This window comes from Balearica regulorum, chromosome 2 (assembly GCF_011004875.1).
Source record: "Balearica regulorum gibbericeps isolate bBalReg1 chromosome 2, bBalReg1.pri, whole genome shotgun sequence".
NCBI classification, from domain to species: domain Eukaryota; kingdom Metazoa; phylum Chordata; class Aves; order Gruiformes; family Gruidae; genus Balearica; species Balearica regulorum.
Window position 1 is genome coordinate 33,913,238 of NC_046185.1, and position 6,000 is coordinate 33,919,237.

Here is a 6,000-nt window from a genome sequence, read left to right on the forward strand (position 1 = left end):
AGTTGGTTACTTTATGATTCTATGAAAGAGCAGTGAACTGGAAGGAACTGACAGCAAATGTTTTAATTTGGCAGTTTAAAGGGGAAAAAAATCTTTGCACTTATTTTGATGTCTTTTACTGGCAGAAAATACAAGTGAAAATCTGCCAAAATCTCTTTGAGACAAATTCGGCCAAGTAATTCTCTTTCAATATGAGACATATGATTGGGTTTACAGCCAATCTCTGAACTCTTCACTTGTATATTTCACATTACCACCTTGAAAATCTGTTTTGATGTATGTATACACAGAGACAGGCAGGCAGACACGCACACACAACTTTCTTTAAGTAAAATTTGACTAAAATTTTATTATGTTGGTGCATAAACATGCAAAGAGTTATAGATATCATCAGTTACAGAAAGCCAGGATAAGGACAGTGGTCATATCTATTTATTAGATGTATTAAAGTACTTCCAATTTATAGTTAAAACTATTCTTCTGCAGAATTATCTGATAGCCGTTACTGTAAGATGGCATGACACTTACCTCTGAAGTCAGGAACTGCATGTCAAGTGATTGCAGAAAAGTTGAAAAATACCAGACCCTGTTTTGGCTTTTCAGCAGAAACAGTCAGTAGACAAAGGCTTGGCAGCTTCAGATACAGGGTGATTTCACCCGCATTATTTCCGTCTCTTCTGTGGGTGATGGAGAGAAGAGTCAGAATGGTAGGCAGCCTGAACTCTCCAAAATGGAAAGGCTGGGATTCCTCATGACCTTACATGCATCAGGCAGAAGAAAAGCTTTTATCCAATGCACATTCGTAATAGGAAGAGTATCGCCATAGCTGCTGCCTGGGAGTCTCTGCTACCGTCAGACAGGGGGACTTCCAGCTCACTTGCATAAGGTCAAGGACATTCAAACATCGGTAAGATAAGACTTGAAGGTAGAAGTAGTGTCAAGTCTGGTGATATCCAGATGCATTGAAATCCCAAACATAAAACCAAAGCAAAAAAAAAAAAAAAAATCCTAAACGTAGAGCTTTTAGTTCTCTTTTCGAAGTAAATAAATCCAACATTGCCTAGAGAAGAGGTTTTGAAAAATTGCAGCTCTTTCAAGCCTCTGTATTAAGAACTATGATGTCACTGATTGTGGCTCGGAAACAGGTATTTACAGCTACTTTTTTTCCTAAGGCTTTAAGGTGTCAGGAAATGATCCAAGTTACTTAAAGTATTACAATAATGCCTTAATCACTTGCACTCCTTCTCTTCGTACCATCATCATCACCAAAAGCAAAAGTAGGCTGTGGTGGGTTGACCCTGGCTGGGGGCCAGGTGCTCACCAGAGACGCTCTATCGCTCCCCTCCTTCTCTAGACAGGGGAGAAAAGGTACAACGAAAAGCTTATGGGTTGAGATAAGGACAGGGAGAGATCACTCACCAATTATCATCACAAGCAAAACAGACCGAACTTAGAGAGGGAATTCATCTAATTTATTACTAAGCAAAACAGAGTAGAGGAATGAGAAATGAAATAAAATCTTTAAACACCTCCCCCCACCCCTCCCATCTTCCCAGGCTCAACTTCACTCCCGGCTTCAACCTTCAGTGACACGGGGGGACAGGGAATGGGGGTTACGGTCAGTTCATCACACGTTGTTTCTGCTGCTTCTTCATCCTCAGGGGGAGGACTCCTCTCATCGTTCCCCTGCTCCAGCATGGAGTCCCTCTCACAGGAGACAGTCCTTCATGAACTGCTCCAGCGTGGCTCCCCCATGGGGTCACAAGTCCTGCCAGAAAACCTGCTCCAGCGTGGGCTGCTCTCTCCACGGGTCCACAGGTCCTGCCAGGAGCTTACTCCAGCATGGGCTTCCCATAGGGCCACAGCCTCCTTCAGGTGCCTCCACCTGCTCCGGCATGGGGTCCTCCATGGGCTGCAGGTGGAATCGCTACACCCCCTCATCCTTCCTCCATGGGCTGCAGGGGGACAGCCTGCTTCACCATGGTCTTCACCATGGGCTGAGGGGGATCTCTGCTCTGGGGTGCCTGGAGCACCTCCTGCCCCTCCTTCTGCACTGACCTTGGTGTCTGCAGATGTTCTTACATCTTCTCACTCCTCTCTCTGGCTGAAAAAACGCTCTCTAGCTTGTTTTTTTTCCCCTTCTTAAATATGTTATCACAGAGGTGCTGATGGGCCTGGCCTTGGCCAGCGGCGGGTCCGTCTTGGAGCTGGCTGGCATTGGCTCTATCAGACACAGGGGAAGCTTCTAGCAGCTTCTCACAGAAGCCATCCCTGTAGTCCCCCCCACTACCAAAACCTTGCCATGCAAACCCAACACATAGGCATAACTCAACTTTCTCCTGAGAATCTCACATAACTGTTTCAACATAGTTATTTTATCTATATATTTCAATCATGTTTTATTGCTTCCTCAGCTTCTCCTTTTAACATCCTTTTACCTAACTTGTTTGCAAAATTGTAACTTTATGAATGTGCATTTAATTTGCCTTTGAATATCTTCCAGTTTTGATTAATACTTTCCACTGCGAAAATCTTTTTACATTCATTTATGCCAACAGTTGCTTTAAGCTTTGAAAGCAGATCCTTCTGAGTTCCAAGTATAAAATTATTGGGTGTCATAATGTATTTGCACTAAAGAAATGCAACTAAATAAGAAGTAGCCTTATTATTTGGACTACTAATAACTACTAGGTCATCTGTTAATCCTTCTTTATCCTATGAAAGAGAGTACAATTGTATTTAAAGTATAGCAGTATCAAGCATGTTATTATTATACTGGATGCTAACTGGCAGAGTTCATTTAGGCTTCAGACAACAGTTATACTGTACACAAGTAGCTCTGAAATCTCAGAATCCCTTTCTTCTGCAAGTTGTGCCAGGAACAATAAGAATTAAGTATGCTGAAACTGGAGTATTTTGGAACAGCACTGGTGTGGGCGTAAGGCAAAAGCAAGAGGTTTTCAACAAATTCAGTACAAATAGTTTGCATACAAATGAACAATTTGTTCTTGAAAATGTTCTTTCCATCTTGTTTTACTATTAAGCACAGTCAGGGACAATTGTTGGTATAAATTTTGATGATTATCATGAAAAATTTGGCAGTGTAAACCAGTGAGAACGTACTGTAGGAGGATGTCACCCCTTCCAACTTTCTGGTCAACATTTAGGAGCAACTGAAAAAACATTAAAAAAAAAAAATTCATGCCCACACTTTTACACACAATATAGCACAGGACAACAGGATTTTTTAGGATCTCATGCTGCATACTTTTACTCATATTACTAGTAGTGAGTAGAACTTGTAAACTCAAACTTTTAGTAAGCTCCACTAGGAGCTTATGCCTATGTGCAGAACAAAGACTTTAATTTCATGATGAGTCGTCAGTACATCAATTGGCCCATTCCTAGCAATTTCAGATATTTTGGAAATCAGCAATGCCCTCACAGAGGAAATATTTTTTTTTTTTTCTGAGGTTGCAATTTCACCACCATTTATACTAGATTTTTGCACTATCAGGTACTAATTTGATTTTGTTCAAATGTGGATATGCCATTGCATTACTGCTGAACTGGCCAGAACACGCAATATAACATTTATATCAGCTTTCTGCTCTTATAGGGGTTTTATGTCAGCTGTAGGAGGAAAAACGATACCTGATCCAGCAAAAAGTCAGTGGTACAAACATAAGAGCGATCTTATACCAGTTGAGTGCTTTGCATCACGTGGCTGTGGCATTTCCAGTCCCAAGCAAGAGCTCTGAAGCAAGATTTACTGTATTGTCAAGCCATGGCCTGAGGGTTTTAAGCAGCTTGATTAGAAGATTCATACTGTCACATAATAGGATCTGTTGAATGTGATGAAAGGTTAGTATTTCACACAATGATTTGCAAACTTCAGTTGAAATCCAGTAGGTTTGGGTTTTCTTTTATTCTTTTTTTCCTTGGAGAAAGTGGTTTGTGTGCATTTTTTTGCCTCCAAATTTCAATAGGTCATTTGCAATTAATACCACAGAAACTTCTGTGCAACATGTGGTACATCCATTTCTAAGAAAGCAACAACACAGTAACTCATACTAAACTTGTTCCTAGTATGTCTAGAATAAGAATATGAAGAGCTTTATCTTCAAGGGGTACTTTTAGTGAAATAAGAATTATAAATAAGGACAGATCTCTGAATGTTTCATATAAAGAAAATTGAATCTAGGAGCTGTAGGCAGATATTTTCACCCCTTCACGAATGGCATATTTCTGCTTCAAGATAAAAGTGGATCTCAGAAAAGGATATTCAAGTAGGGAAAATAATTTGGTGATTCAGTCGGGTCCAGATAAAAAAGAGGATTGTTTCTAATGGGAAAATGCATGCTGCCTTTCAGGACTGACTCTTGTCCAGCACTGAATGTTCCTCTACCCCTGATTAATGTGAGATGCTATCAGATTCCTACAGAGTTAACAGACAGTTGTTGCTAAAATCATTAATGGACAGGAAAAAATTCTCAAGAGATTTTACCTCTATGGTCTTTTTTATTTCTATTTTTATTTTTTAATTTTCTCAATTTTTTCATAATACATTTAGCTGAAGTAACAGGACTGTAATTGAGTCAGTAACCCCCTTTTTCTTTCTCCCCTCCCCCACAAAGCAATTTTTATGAGCAAAAATCTACCACATTTGATAATAATGGGACATGTGACTGCTGCCAAGTGGCAGGGTATCAAATATTTGTTTTTCCCCTGATTATGCTTGATTTTCTCTCTCCATTTGCTTTATTCACAATGTAAAATATGCTAAACATTTTGGGAGACAAATTCTCTGAGATACAATATAAGAATTAATGCTTTCTGATCTTTGACTAAGAGCATTATTTAGAAATATTTGTTTGACTTATCAACAGTTTTACTGATTGTATTATTAAGGCTACGTCACAGTACACAGTCACACTCAAAAGCAGATCCCCACCCTAGAATGTTATTGTCTATTTTTTTCTGTAAGTCAATACCTTCATGAAAAAAACCTGATTTCTATATAGGGTTTTACACCATATTTTGAAGATCTACAGAGTTAAGCATGGTTGGAAGTTGCAAATCATAGGGCTGAGAGACCATCACAGTAAACAGTCTTGCTCTGTATGACAATTGTAATGACAAGAGTGGAGAGACAGCACCAAATAGAAACCAAATAGACCTTCACAGATCAAGCCTTAAACTAAATAGAGGTGCAGGTAAGAAACCAACACAGTCTTTAGAAAAGGCAAATGCAGCAGTCTGACTGTCTAATAACCTGCCCGGCTGGCCATTAATACTAACAGGAAAAAAAAAATAAAAAAAAAATCACACTTCAAAGAATCAGGAGGGTGTCTTCAACAAGTCAGAAATTGGTTTTTGACCTTTCTGACTCATGTAAGCTTTCAGGATTCCCACCTGTGGTTTCTTTTCTAAATGATTTGATGATAAAAAGATAATATTTTTTCTTCTTTTGAATGGAAGAAACTCCTCCCTTTTTGTATTGGCTATAGCACTGCTCAAGCCAGCTCTGTCCAGTATTGCCCTTTCAGGGGCAGAAACAAGAACTCTCTCTACTACGTTTCTCTGCATTGAATTTCCTACCATATTAACAGCCTGTATAATGGAAATCTTAGCTGTAATTATGCATGAATATATATTTACTGTAAAATGAACATTAAAACCAGCTCAGGATGGTTTTTTTTTGGTATTAGACAAATTCAGCATGAATGATGCTTTGTTTTTTAAAGAAATAAGACATGCTATCTAAAATGCACCATTGACTGAAGTTAATATTTTCAAAAGGTAAGTTAAATATTGGAGACCCCCTCATTTTCCCCCCAAACTTGAATTTCTGACCAACAGCTCTACTATAGCCTACTTCTCTATTTTTTTGTATACTGGTCTTGCTAATTGCCAAGAAGATTTTGAAAGATGTCAGTAGGTTACCAGTTCATCCACATGTTTTTACTGTGGATCCAAGATTCATGAGGGGCATTCTGG